Genomic DNA, 16,602 nt, shown 5'->3' with positions numbered 1-16,602 from the left:
TTTCTTTCTGTTCGTTAATACTCTCTTTCAAAAATATAACTCGTGCAAATTTTACCCTTAGTGCAAAAATATCTTTGTGCAATTTTGTGCACTTGTGCAAAAGTATTTTTGATAACTAACAACCTACTGTATGTCCAACCTGAAACAAAAAAATTATAAAGCACTTTTAAAAATTAGTTAAAAATGTTACCTTTTGTCGTCATTTAATTTTCTTCTAGTTTGTTTGTTACATTTGTCATGTATATGTAAAAAATAAAGAGATTAAACTATTTGTCACTTGTATTTAATTTTACAAAAAAATAACTGAACTATTTTATATCAAGGTAATTCCTGTAACAGGCCTAGGGTTAGAAATAAACACAAACCTTAAACTTAAAACTTGAAAAAAATATGCGAAATAATATTAGTAAATACACTCGTTTTAAACGAGTTGTAAATCAAAACTGTTTTACAAATAATAATAAAAGTTGCTTATAAATTTTTTAGTTATATTGTTTTCACTATATCATTGTAGGAACACTTGATTTTAAGAGGGCGAGCAAAAAAAGTAGTTTAACATAGTAGATTGAAGATATTAATCTAACTTTCTATATCGTGTCTAAGATATAGAATAATTTAAAAAAAAAAAGTTTTTTAAAGTTTATATCTGTATCCACTTCAGTAAACTAGATAATTATTTCTCTAGTTTTTTTTTTGCTGTAAAAATGTTTTATTACAATATTTTTTTTACATTTAATTTTTTTTCATAATATATATCTTGCCTTAGGATTCTATTAAAATGAAAGTAGCATCAAAACAGCTTCTAAATAAAAAATTTTAACAATGTACATACGACTTATTGATTTAAACTAATAAAAACACGTTAAACGTATCTTTTATATTGAAGTAGCTTTATAAAAGATAGCGGGTTACCTTTTTTTTGTATCTGTCTTAAACCGATAGTAGCTTTTTTTTCTGACTGTTTGCTTTGTTTAATTGTTGTTCAGTTTAATTTTTTTTTTAGTTGCATTTATTTTTTGAAGTTGCTAATGATTAATCTAAATATTTTAGGCAGTTTAGCACATACGTTTTAAGGTATGCTCTCAACATGTAATAGTTGTCTAAAGACTTTCATTTATATTTTAGGACCTTCATCGATTTTTTTTGTGACTTAACAACTTGATTACTGCTAGAATAAATAATATTAAACTTAAACTAAAAAAGTTTAACTCCATTTCTAAAAATAATTTTTTACATCACTCTAAAATCTGAGACAAAATTTTTTTTAATTACACTGGTAGCTTTGTTCTATCTAGTATAACAATCAATATCTTCTGCTATTTAAATGAGATTAAAATATTGATACAACATGGTAGTGAATAAATTAAAATTACAAGGTAAATAAAAACTTAAGTGAAGAGATGACTAATTTACTGTCGTCTACAGTTAAACAATTTGAAGTAGTCAAAAGAAGAATTATCAGAAGATAGTTTTATTTATAGTATACGTTTTAGCTTGTAATTTGTAAATAAGAAATATAGCGTCACATTTTAAAAGATCAATAAATATAAGTTTACAAATATTTATAATTCTCACCAAATGTCAATAACTTTCTTGAAATATAGTGTTCTTTTATTAATAGTTATAGTAACTGCTTAAAGCAATAGAAAACAAATATTAAGTAATAGACAATAATTTAAAAATTTACGCACAGCTTTTTTCAAAAATAATATAAATATTTTTTCATTTAAAAGGTCGCTCTGAAAAATTTAAAAAAAAGCATTTTTAGACAAGCTGTAGTTAGATTAATAACAGACGATACTTTAAGATGTTTGACTGGTTAGTTTTAAGTTTCATTAAATAAAAAATAAATTATAATGATGGTAGAAGAAGCTAGGTTTAAAAAAAATATGAAAAATTAAGTTAATGCTTTTTTTAAAAACTATTAAAAAATTAAAATAATAAAATATGTGCCAGCTATACGAGTGAACTAATTTAAGTTTTGTATAAGCAAACACACATTTTTTTTTAATTTGCTGAACGTAGTTTTGTAAATATTATATACACACTAAAATTAATCTTTGTAATGTAAAATATTTTTTAACAGAAGAATAAAACAACTATTTTGTATATTTTTGTTGAATTGTATACTAGATCAAAAAATGCTTATCCATGTTAGGGAAAAATAACTCACAGATTTTATCTTTATGTATTGAAGGTAAAAGTATACTGCATTATAACATTTGAGCAGCTTAACATAACAATTTCACACTTAATTACATTATGTAACACACTTTATAAGTATATATATATATATATATATATATCGACTAAAGAAGTTAATTAGAATAAATTGAATAAAAAGAAATAATTTAAAAAAAAACCTAAAAAAAAAAAATTCATCTTATAAAATCTCTTTTGCTGGTTTAAAATAAGACCTTACGTAACTTTATTTCAGATATTATTTAATAAATGTTTTAAAATTTCTACTAGATATTAATAATTTAAGTTAAAGTGTTTTAATCAGCTCACAAACATCAACTGTTTAAAGAAAAACCTTAATTTCAGTAAACTACAAGGGTTATAAAAAAGGTGACTGTTGCAGAGCTGAAAGTGAGATATACAAAGCATCAGTCAGCACAAAAAATGAAACTAAAACATACACTGGCAGCGAACCAAGTAAAGATGAGAATTTCAGCACATAAGACAACAGTTAACAGAAAACCTAATAATAGAAAATACAATAAATATATCAACTCAACAGAACTTTCAAAATTAAAATATAAACTAAAACAAGAGGGAGCAGAATGCAATTTAAGTTGGAAGATTCTGGAAAACGTGAATAATTGTAAACCAGCAAAAGTCACATGCAAGCTTTGCTTAAAAGAAGCACTCAAGATACTACAAGCAAGCAGCAACTGCATAAACAAACTATATGGACTCTTGTGTAGTTGCAGGCAGAGGAAAAAAAATTGTTGACAAATTGGAAACAAAAAATTAGCTAGAATAATCACTTATCTTAAACTAGGGTTTTAAAATTTGATTTTATTTATTCAATATTTTGTAGTTTTTTGATCAGCATTTTTTATTGCTAAACATTCCGTTTTGGTTTTAATTTTAATTCATGAATTGTGTTTTACCTTTGCTACTTAATATGTTCAATTTCATTTGTTTATGTTTTAATCTTTTAAATAATGTTAGAAAATAATTAGAATTAATGCCATTTTTGTTTAAATCTATAATCGAATCATTAACAGTTAATCTAATTAATCAAAGACTTTTTTTTTCTCTCTCTTATTTATTATTTTTATTTCTCGCTAAAAAGTGATTGCCACTTTTTTGTTGATGTCTGAAAAAAACGGCAGTATTTTCCTTCGAAACAGCTGTAGTTAGTGAAACAAACTCTTGCAGTTGAATCTTATGTAAACAAATTACTGTTTTTTTAATCAGTACAGATAAAACCTTGTGAGCTTTTTATCTATCAATCTTATAAATCAAACTAAAAATTATTTATATAAAAAAAAACTAAGACTGGTATTTTATAAATATTAAAACTTTATATGTTTTAAATAATTACTTTATGAAATCTTACTAAATGAATCAATAAAATAAAAAAATAAAAAAATGTTATTAGAAAGACTATGAACTTTAATTAGTTTTAGACAAAAAAAATTCTGGAAGAAGTTTAACACTGAACATTACGGATACTGAAACTAATAAAACGTTATTATGCTTATATAGAGTATATTGAAGTTTAAAGAATAAATTTCTAGAGAGCCTCACACTTAAGGAGCTTTTATACAATTAAGACAAAAGTTAAATTGAGTTTAATTTAACTCAATTTAACTTTTGTCTTAATTGTATTTTATATAGATGAGTCCTAAGTATTATTAAATGTAAGCATTTAGTATACGTTAAGTTTATTAATAAATGTACCTACATCCATAGGTTACAAGGCTTTAAGTAATTAAAAAGCGATCTGTTCCGCGCAGAGTATTCATGTTTAAGTTTTAGTCGTAGATGAGAAACTTAATACTATTTCAACTGCTATAAAATTATTTATTTGTTATTCATATTTTTTTCAGAAAACTTCAGAAAGTTTAGCTAATGAGAACATATAACTAAAAAAAAATTCTTCAATAAGGTGAAAAATTTTATTCAAAACTATTAGAAATATTTTTAAATAAAGCTTAAATTCCACATTGCCAGTAATAATTACTTTAGCAATCTTGTTTAGAAGAAAAAATTGAAAATTTCACGACTTGTACATTAGATTTATATGTTTAATAAAGTAGGTTTTAAAATGTATAAAAACGATATTCTTATACATAATGCACTATTTTTGAAAACAAACTACTATACCGTCTACCTGGAACAGCTAAACACTTTGCAATAGTAATGTTTATAAACATCCATGAAGGTAGTTTATGTTATAAAGTGTTTTTGAGCTAATTTTTATAAATCTATGATATGACGTTACACTCGTTATCTTAGTAATAGTTTAATTGAAATAACAAATTATAAATATCTGACCTAATGTCCTAACGATCTAACCTACTGTTATTATGACATCTATTTACCTACTGGCACGATAAATATCCGACCTAGTGAAATTGTAGCCGTCTGACCTATTAATTTTTTAACTAAGTGGATTATTTTGGTTATGGTTATAACCATCTGTAGTACAGTGGTTACGAGGAGTGAAGGACATAATAGGGGGGCACATAGGGAAAGTTGAATGTTATAGTATTATTAATTCGCTGCTAAAAACTAAGTATTAGTATAAATACTATCTAATTCAAAACTTGTCAATCGACTTATAACACAATGTTATAAGGTCATCGTGGCAAAATCTATGTGAGTAAAAATATCTTAGGAGTAAGTACTTTATAACTTTAATAGTATTAGAAAACTTTAAAAATAAAAATGTTAGTTTACGATATAATTAAAAACCTACTTTAAACTTAAAAAAAGCGTATTTGATACAGTTGCTTTCAAACTGAAAAAAAAAAATCATTACTATTTAAAACTTGTAATAAAGCATAATTACATCACTTAGTTAAGACAAAAAAAAAAAATAAAATATTCTAAAACGATATATCATTATGGCGACCGAACTCAACTAAGTAATAATTTTACCGTCTACTGCAGACAGTTATAAACGTTGAAGAAAACAGATAGACGATGCAGTAAATCATACTTAAATTTAATATAAATTTTTGAGCTACATTATTCTAGACTAAATTGAAACGTTTATTAAATACGTATTTCAGGAAATATTTAGAATTAATTCTAAATATTTTCAACAGATATAGAACATTTAATTAAAAAGTATTATGATACGTTATAAAGAATATCTGTTTAATTGAATACCTTTAATTTAGTAAAGAAACTATTATTAGTTAATAACATAGATGCATCCTCGTTAGTTTTTATGTATCAATTCAAAAACTATTTAATCAATTTGAACTGAATTATATTTAAAAAACCTTAGACTAGTGTTTGATGAAAACTAATAAATAATATTTTTAAAATTTACTCTAAGATATTTTATTTGATTAATATAAAATTTTGACAACATTCTGACAAGCTTACTGACGTCAAAAGGGTTTTTTAAAGATAAAAAGTAATTAAATGTAAGTAGATAAACAAATGCTCTTACTAGATGTTGAACTTTTTAATAAAAGTTATCAATCTACAAAAAATATACAAAGATACAAAAAGTGCATCAAAAATTACTCATATACTAGAAATTACTGTTTCAAGCGTGTTCTATTTTAATATAGTAGTTGCTGGCCAACTTATTTAGAAAGCTAGCTCTAATTTGTAAAATAATGCATTAGATTTGTAAAAAAAAACACTAATTTTAATTTTAACGTTATGATCGTCAGAGGTTTTATTATGTCTGCAATGACTGAAGTATATACATATGACGCAGCAATTCAAACCAACAAAAAACTTGCAGAAAATTTAAACATAAACTTAAGTAGAATACTTTAATCTCTTTTTCTATTATGTTATAAAATTTTATAGCTGTCTCAAACAGACTTGAATTACTTGCAAGTAGGTTAGTCCTATAAACTTGCAAATTTTTGAAGTTTTTTCTTTAGGTACTAAATATATAGTTTTAAGATAGTAATAATGATGTATTAGTTTTTTTCTTAGTTTATACTGTTATTTTAATCAAAGTAAAAAACGAAACAGCTGGTAATTTTTGTTTCTCAAGAATAAACAAAGAAATAATTATTCAAGTTAATAAAAACAAAGCCAAAAATTAAATCTTAAGAAAACTTAAATGATTAACTATACAATTAATTTCTTAAGACAGCTTTAAACAGAATCAATCGCATAATAAAGGTTTTCACCAAAAATTATTAATGAAAAGAAACCTTTTTAGTAGATACTGTTAATCAATATGTCATACGTTTTTAAATCGTAAATTGTTTTAACGTTCCACGCTAGTATTGTTGTTACTCTTTATTAAATAGCAACTTAAGGTAAAAAACATAGCACATTGTTTATATATAAGTTAAACCTATATAAAGAAAAACTAACAAAATCTGGAAAATTAAGGTATGCAAATAAAACTATATATTAAACAAATTTGCTGTCCGCTAAAGTCAGATACAAACTTCTAAATTGTAAATTGAGAAGTTTTAAATGTGCCGTTTAATTTGTTTTTGTTTTTGAACTAGGTTTGACAATTCAAATTATGACGTAATATAATTTTTTTTTAAGATAAATTACAACAAAAATTTTTGATCTTTACAAGTTAAATAAAAATATATTGTGCTTCCGTTTATTAAGAAAAAAGAGTGATCTAAAAAATAAAAATAAACTTTTGTCTGCTATAGACAGCTACAAAACGTAAAACTATTAAATAAGGATCAAGGACTTGTTTACTTTTTTCTGAGTACAAAAATACATACTAAAAAGATTTCAATACAAAATTTTAACGAAACTAATTATTCAAACAGTTAAAAGCGATAACAAAATTTTTAGAAGTAATGAAATTGCTGTTTGCTAAAGACAGCGAAAATTTTTCGAAGCGAAAATAACTAAATTTCTAGAGTGCTGTTAGACTTTATTTTTATATTTAATGTAGTTTTTGTTGGATTTAACTATAACTTCACATATAGTTAATAAATCTTATTTGAAAAATATTGTGTTATATTAAGTTTACACCTTATAACTATTCAAATTTATAAAAAAAGTAACAATTAGCATAGATTTAGAAAATAGATACAGGTGTTTTCATTTTATCAATATATCAATGTAGTATATTTAAACTAAGGTATAACACTTAACTTTTTAGTATAGTATTTTATGTTCTTCTAAAAGTATAAAGGATTCACCCATTTTACATTATATTTTTACATATATTAAAATACTAAATAATTTGTTATGAGTGACTGACAGTTGAATTTTGAAAATAATTAGTTTTTTTAAGTAATTTTTATCTGCTGTTTTTAAATTTTAATGACCGAAAAAAAGTATTTAATGTTCCAGTTATAAAATTCTAACAGAAAGTTGTTCAAAGTTAAAAAATTATATTAATTTTCTTTTATTTTTAAGATTTTCTAAAAATCTACTTCAGTAAACTTAAAATTAATACATCATATATATAAGTTTATTTATTTTAAACAATACTAAAAAAAAGATATTATATTAATTTTCTTTTATTATTTATGATTTTTCTAAAAATCTCCTTCAGTAAACTTTAAAATAATACATCATATAGATAAATTTATTTATTTTAAACAATACTAAAAAAAATATCAAAATAGACCAGGGTGATTCTGATATAAAAATTAAGTTAATTGAAACAAAAAAACATTTAAATAAAAAATTTATCAAAAATTGCAAATTTTGAAAGTTAAGTAAGTTATTGTTTTTTTAAAACAGCTACAAACTGGGTTTACATCATATCCAGAAATTCCATGAACCTATTACTTTCTAGTTCAATAAATTATGTTATAGACATAATGTTTAATGTAATTTCTCATTATTCTATAAAAAAATAACAGTTCAATGAGGGATAAACTGATACATAGATGTTGTATATCTAACAAAACAGTATATGAAACGGTATGCACGACTTTCTACTAGTAATTTTATTAACTCACTGTCTGCTACAGACAACTAGAAAATAAAAAAAGGTTGTAGGCTATTTTTTAGAGAATGATGCTTTAATTTATATTACAATATTAGTCTAGTTTTTATTAATTTAAAGTATGACGTCAAGTTTCTTAATTTGAATTAACAATTTGATTAAAAAACACAATATAAACTTAAAATTATCTAACCCTTTAAATTGAATTTCTTCAAAGATTGCTAGGCTTAAGACAAATATATTATTTTTTGGCGAAACATAAACATACTTTAGTTTTATAAAACTACAAATTCAAACTAATAAAATTTTACAATATAGTTTTAAAATCATAAACAAAATTAAAATTCTGAATTAAAAAAAAAAAAAACTTGATTTTTAGTTAGTTTGCTAATTTTAATACATCAAACTTTGTTTATTCGAAAAAAATCAAAATTCTCAATACCAACTGGTGTATTTTTTCCTGTTAGAATTTTTTTCATTTGAAACTTTAAATGCACTAGAGTTTCGAACAAATAGCCATATTAATTTACTGCTTGATGAATCAGCTAAAAACTTCCAAAATTAGAGTTTTACAAATAGATGCAAAATTAAGCAATAAGACTAAAACTCTAAGAAAATATAAGAGTTAAAATTATTAAATAATTTCATTACAGATGTTTTAAGCTTGTACATTATCACTTCCTATTGCTACTAAAGTTTGATTATGTTGAAAACATATTAACTTGTATAAGAGTATTTATTTACAAATACTAAACTACCTAATTACTTTGAAATTACAAAACATTTCAATATAAAAAGTACTTAAAAAGCTCTAAACTAATTAAGTTACTAAACAATAATAAATTTAAAAGTTATTTACTTTTTCCACTTATAGTAAAAATCTAAATCAAAAGCTCAACGTAAAAATACAGTAAAACGACAACTAAAAGCTACAGTTTGTAAATTAAGCGTAAATTATTAAAGTATATTATTTTGTTTTAAACGCGTGGTTTTAAAGAAAATGCGTAGTGCATTCTGCCACGCTTACTGACGTCATAAGATTTTACAAACCGAAAATATCTCTACAGTGATTAAATAAGTTAAAGATAACTTTAAAGTTTATTCGTACAGGTGTTGCATACACTCACAATTTATAAGGCACCGCAATGTGCCTCATATAACATCGTTCAGCTTTAAGCTATTGTTTTCAATTTGAACCTTTTGATCTAAACCTGTATTTAATTTATTCATAGTGATTTGTGAACATTTAATTGAAATGTAGTCTGTCTTAACTTATATTTTTGAACAAACCATCGAATTTATTATAAGGGAAATTTCAATCTTTCTATCAAAAGTAATATACTTTTTTAAAGTCGTCTAGTATGAGTCAACTACAAAAGGTTTTATAACATTAATTTATCCTACTTAAAGCATACGTTATAGATTAAACATGCATTCAAAAATCTCATTTTAATAGTTCACTTTATTTACTTTAGCTTTTTTTAATTTATTTATAAACCTCATGTATAGTTGTTTGAAAGCAATTTTTTTCTTGGTATATTTAATTCTAGTTTATTACAACTTCTCTATATAATTCATAGTTTCATTGTTTTAGTTAACAAACTATCTTAGTTTTAATTTTTATTAAGGTAGTTTTTCTTTGATCCCCGTTTTAAATGCTTCAAAGTTTGTCTGATACATTTGTTTCACAAAAGTTATTGAACTTGTATACCTCACAGCTTTTTTCTAAATGGGGTATCAGATATTTCTATTCAATTTTTAATATTTTTGCTAGATAAATAAAATTCTTCGATTTACTTCATTATACGTTGATATCGTTAAAAATTTAATTTTAATTCTAAATACTCACATGGTATATTTTCATATATGATAGTTTTTAAACTGCTGGACAATTTTCTGTATGTAAGTTATTAATATCATTTGTTATTAACTATTAGTATTCTTAAATGAATTAATTCAGAAACATTGTCAGACGCTTTCTAAATTTCTAAAGGCATTGTAATGTACCTAAATTATATTACAAAATATCAAAAGCTTTTGAACAGCATTGGATTTCTATTTTTATTGTCCATAAATGTTATTTTTGATTACTTTATGTGGATCTTGCAAAAATTTTTTAAAGTCGCAAAATTATTGTAGAACTCTATTATTCTATCGCAAAAACTATAAATGTATCCAAATAGATATTAAATATTTTAATTTTTTTTTATCTTCAAAGTATATTAATAATATTTTTTATCTAACTTTTCTTACAGTTAATCTACTAGTTATAAAATTATATTCTAAAATATGCCGTTAGTGAATGCTTTTAAGCTTTTATTTTTTAACTTATAAGTTGTTACAGTTATTATGTTTTTGCATTTTAAAGGTGCTGCTTAAAACAAATAAAATCAAAACTGAAACATAAAACGAAATACCTGTTATTATAGAAGTTGTGTGAAGTAATTTAAATTAAGAGTTTATTTTAGGTCAAGTTAACAAGTCCACATGTTTCTATTACGATTTTTTTTTAATATAAATCATAACCACTATTATGTAGTTGAGGTTGTTTACTTTATTTAAAAAACATCAAATTTTCATTGTTCTTATTTATATTTTTTTATATCCTGTTATACTAAGTAGTAGTGATTTTTAAGTTCAAAAATAGTTTATTATCTTAGTATAAAAGTATTATTAGAATTAGAAATAAATAAACAAACTAGATAAATTAGAATAAAATAATTAAGTTTTTAATATAATAACATTTTTACAAATTAATAAAAAAATGTATTGTTTACTTTTGGGAAGCTTAAAATGACTTTAATATTATTAGAAATCTAAGAAATAAGCAAGTTTCTAAAAAAGTTTAAAAAAATAAATTTTATTCTTCTTTTAAGTAAATACAGTTATCTAACTTACTCTTTTGTTTATAAAAAAATAGTTAGTTTGAACTAGAGCAAAAGTTTGGAATCTTTCCCTTACTATTGTTAACTTCTATTTAGACTATTTTTGGAAATAACGTTTGATCTAGCCTCATTTGAATAATATAAAACTTTTTCATCAAATCATACTTTAACTATCCTTTATGCAAATTAAATTTACAAATTTAGTATAAGTAAATCTACTTAAATTTAACATATTTTTTTAAATTTATTACAAAAAGATGAAATAGTTCATTTAGCTATTAGTTTACTAATAATCTTTTCTACAAACAAACTGACCTGGATCATTTTCAAATATAAAAAAGTTTATGGCCGCTAGCGGTTAATACGAAAAAGATATAAATGACGAACTGTTTGTTAACGAAACGCGATAAAATCTATCATGAAAATGTATATAAACTTATATTCTTTTCATAATTTACTTTTTATTAATTCGTTCGAAATTTAAAACCAGTTTAGAACTTTCAAACATATGCAAACATTTATGTAACGATAATTAAGTTTTTTTATTTTTTTAAATTTCCTATTGTTCAAATTCTCAATTTATCTCTTATTATAGTTTTTGAGGTATAAGAGTTACGCTTTTAAACAAACAAAACAAGCTTATGTTATTTAGTTTCTTAAATGATAGTTTGTTTTGATAAAGTTAAAATAAGACAACACTACATAAAAAAAGAAAGTTTCTGTTTGATTTTTCTTCAAAAGTACTATTTTTCTTTAAGTTAAACTTTATATCAAAATAAAATCAAAAGTAGAGTGAAAAGTTTTAATACTAAATTATTGAAAGTCAAACAATAATGGGTGATATTTTTTTCTGTTTAATATAAAACAATACTATCAAGTCTAAACTGAAATGGTACTGTTAAGTAATATTTTAAAATATAACGATAATTATAATAAATACACTTAAAATAATAGAAAATAATCTATAAAAAGCACAAAACTGTAAGGGTTTGTGAGATGTAAACATACAGAAAAAAAAGTTTTTCTACTTTGATGAAACAATTTCTAATAAATTTAAGTAATTTTTTTATATACTTAATTTAATTAGAAAAAACTTTAATTAAAAAATAGTTTTTCAATTAGGACTTTCATAACAAAATATTTCTAAAATAAGTATTTATAATCATTCAGTATAAAAATATTTACTTTGTTTAATATAATAAACTATTTTTGTTGTTGTCGTTGTGTAAATGCAAATTTTTTGTTTATTAGTGTTTAAAATATAGGTTATGTTTTAAAACAAAAAAAAATTGATAGTCAAGAACCTGTTTATAAAACTTAAACTGAAAAAGACCTTCCGTTTATCGAGCTACATAACAATAGTAATAAAAACATTAAAAAATGTTAAACAACGATATTTACTATTAGAAGTTACAAGTAAAAGCTTTAAGATTTAAAAAAAAATATACGTAATATAAGTTCAAACATAAAAATGTTTAACAAACAAACTTATAATCTTATAAAACATAAATAATTTAGTATATTTAGGTGCATTTTCCAACAAGGCTTATTTAAAACTAATAAATTAAAAAAAAATAATATTTATAAATTACCAAAGTATTCTTTTTCTATACATTAATTATTTCAAATAAACTAAATTTATTTATTACTGATAAAATTCATTAACTACTTGTTTAATTTAAATTATTGATTTATAATCGTGATTATTAGGAACCTTCTGGTTTGTTTTTGAATTTTGATTTCTTTTTCATGAATCTGATAATTTTGTTTTAGTAGTTTTATCGTATTAAGTTTCATTTAACTAATTATTAGCTATTTACTATTACTTAATCTTCCTTACAGATTATTAAGGTTTTTATCATTTAAAGTTCTAAAGTGTTATATACATAAACTAGTTAAAGCAAAATTATGTAAAATAGAGACATACACCTCTAAATAAAAGATTTTGAATCCCTGTTAATTGGTCAAAATTATAAATTGTTAAAAACTAGTTTTTGAAACTTGCTTCTAGAAGTAAGTTATACCTACTTTTTATTATTGTGTGTAGTACATCAATTAAAATGATCAAAGTTAAGCCAGAGATTATAAACAAATACATTTTTATTAGTGAGTCTGTTCCTTTGGTTTCTTTATTGATAAAGTATAAGTATCTGCTGTTGTTTTTTTAAATTTGTTAATATTCCCAAAGTTTTATCAGTTTTTAAACTAAACTGTGTAGAATTAGGTGTAGTACTTTTAAGTATAGTTTAAATTGCCTATTGCTTTTTTTAATGCAATTATTCTTCTATAATGCTTGAGGTGTTTAACAATTTTACTAGCTACAAATTGAACTGTTGGATGTGTGATACTTAAATTGTGTTTATATAAATTTTTAGACTCTAATGATTCACAAGCGTTAGTTGAATTTAGGTTTCTCTATACTTAACAGTACTATTATAGCTTGTTTCGAAGATAATTTCTTTAGTAGACTTTATTATTGACTTGGTAAAACTTTCAGTTGATGTATCAGAGACTTGCTCACTTTTTTTAGTATTGTATAAGCTTTTTGTAATATTTGTTTTAAGTCCCGTGACTGAAATATGGCAGATTTTATTTAGTAAGTTACATCTTTTTAACTATTTTAAACAACTTTTAATTCATTAATGAAAGTAAGAGTTTCTAACGCTATTAAAAAAAAGTAATTAACTAGTTTTGATTTAGTAAATAATTATAAACTAAACTACACTAAAAACTTTAACTAAGTGTTAGGCAAGAAGCAATGTTGATATCTATTGATGTTTTAAAAGTTAAATAGTTTAAATGTATTGATTTTATTAAATAAAGTAATAAATATTAAGTTTGAGACAAAGTATTTTAAAAAGTTATATTATATCAAAAGAAATAATTATTAATACAAGATTGCCTTAGAGGACTTAAATCTTTGTTTTGGTAGTTACGTTTTGAAATACAACTACTTTTTTGCTTTTAATCCTTTTTTTCATTGTAAGTCTGACAAACGTATCTGTCAATTACCATGTGTACCTCATAATCTAAAGACTCAGACGCTTCTAAAACATACAAAAAATTAATTAAATTTAACAAGTTTTGTGATCATAGAAAATGTTCCCATCATTTATTATCCAGTATAGTTTCAAGCAATTTATTTGCTTTTAAAACTTCAAACGAAATGGGCAAAAGAATTAGATTTAACTGTATTGAAACTTTTAAGTACTAAAGCTTGTATATAAATATTAGTTGCGCTTACATTGATAACTTTTTTAAAAGTGAATAAGAAAAATAGACCTACTGTTTCTACAGTATAAGTATTATATTATTTGGGGCAGTACCATATGAAGTATGGATTGCAATTTCTTTTTATATAAGAAGACCAAATGTTTACTGCAATCGTCGTAAACTGAGAATTTCAAGTTTCATGAGAAAAACACGAAACTTTTTGACTATAATGTTCCGTTTGAATCGCGGTATCATATACTACAGAGTCATAAACAAACAAAAAGGAAAACTAAAAATTGGTTTTTAATTTTTAGTTGGTTTTGAATAAACCGCAGTTTTCAAAATCAAATGATAATCAACGTTGCTACGTTAGTCTAGATTAAAATTCAAATTGCACAACACAATTTAAATATTTTAGAGGCAATATCTAAATAAAAATTTCAAACAAAAGTTCATTTAGGTTTAATTAACAAGATTACAATAGTACAGAAACGATATTAAAAGAGGTAATACTAAATAGTTTCAAAATATTATAAATTTAATTTTCGGAATTAAATGGTCATAATTTGAGTTAAAATCATTAGATATACACAAAACATGGTGGAGCAATTTTAAAACTGTAAATTACTAAATAATTTTTATTTTACAAACTTAAAACACTTGGTTTTAAAGAACTGTGAGCAATAATTTTACCTTAAAATAGTATTTGATACAAATTTAGTTTTCATTTTTTAAGTTTTTTTAATAATTATTTAAACTAATTCGTTAGTTTTTTTTTTTTTTTTAACGAATTAAATTTCATAGCCTAACAAAAATTTTAATGTTAATATTTATAAATCTTAAAAATACAAAATTAAAATACTTTTGTTTACCTAAAATAATTTTATTAATATCATTAACCCGTTAATATCAATCCCTACTAAAAGTAGCTGTGCTAATAAATTTAAAAAGTTAATAAAGGCGTAGAGAGAAAATTAAATTTTATATTCAAATAAGTTTATAACTTATTAACTTTAAATCTAAGAACTTAAATTCAAACTCATAACTTTAAATTGTTTTTATTCAAGTTAAATTTTTAATTTATTCTTAAACTTATTGTTTGGTAAAAGTTTTTTTTTTCTCAGGCACAGATTCTTGATTAAATGAAATATGATCGCTATTAGTATCTTTTGGTATTCTAAAACAATTTAATTTTCGTTCAGTGTATTTTGGAGAACGTCAATCTGTCGTTGAAGCTGATCGGTAGTCAAATTATTGCCAAAAACGACATTTGACTTTTTTTGGTTTGATTGATCAAAAGTTTGAGTAATAATTTAAGTTTTTTTATTAGAATATGGTTGTGAAAAGTTGGCTAACAGTGTATTGATTTGACACATAGATGTAGTAAAGAGTGTTTGTATTTCAGCTGTTACTAAGTAACTTGATATATGCGTTGTTATATGTTTACAAAGTCTTTTAAAGTGTGAGACTGTTTGCAGCCGTTGTTTTTGTCATCATATATTCACTGGCTAAATAATATTTTTTTTAGATCTGACAATTTTTTTTGTTTATCAAAACCACTAACTGAACTTACCACAGTTCTTGTAGTGGCGTTGAGTAGTTTATCATCCTGTATATAAATTTCTTTTAAAATTTATCAAATTTATTTTCTACTAGTTTATATAGCTCGTCTATTCTTTTAATTTTGTCTTCAATGGCTAGTAGAGAAGTGCTGTTGAGGACGCCATCAATGCCCTCCGAGCTACTTGCGTCTTTACTTTTAAGTGAAACTACCTCTGTAGTAGACTCGGCTGTCTCGACAGGAGCCACATTTGCAGTAGTTTTGGGCCAACCTAGACTTCTAGTTAATCTCTGGGTCTGCGACCGAGTGCGAAGTGGTATAAAAGTTAAATGCCTTTTAATAGTTTTTTAAAGTTTAAGAGTCAATAACCTTTTCGATGTTTCTTTTAGAGACAATTCAAATACAAATTAAAACTAAATGTAGACCAACACGAATATATACTTAATTGTACAATAAATTTACACACACAATAAAGTATTGTAAATGTAATATATTAAAAGGCCTTTTGTAGTTCGCGATTTTCAGTTGTGCTGTAAGAGATGGTTGCTCATACTTTATACTGGTCCAAGATTACAATTAGGTTACAACTATGCTTCCTCGTTGACAAAGAATGTAGAATTCAGCAAGATAAAAAAGATCAATGTTGAAATATACAACTGTTAAGATATACGTATCTAGTTAATACCGACGGATTAGTAGACTTATTCGCCAGATTAAATATTCAAATAAACACGAGTGAAACGTTTCTGCTTGGTATTTTAGGTTTGTAAAATAATGGCGAGTTCTCTAGTTTTTAGAGTGATAGCATGGCGCTTTCAGTTGTCGCTGAGGTTAATGACATAAGTCACGCT

The sequence above is a fragment of the Thalia democratica genome, chromosome 3 (genome assembly GCF_965202585.1).
Source record: "Thalia democratica chromosome 3, ktThaDemo2.hap1.1, whole genome shotgun sequence".
NCBI lineage: Eukaryota > Metazoa > Chordata > Thaliacea > Salpida > Salpidae > Thalia > Thalia democratica.
This window is presented reverse-complemented; position numbering follows the sequence as displayed.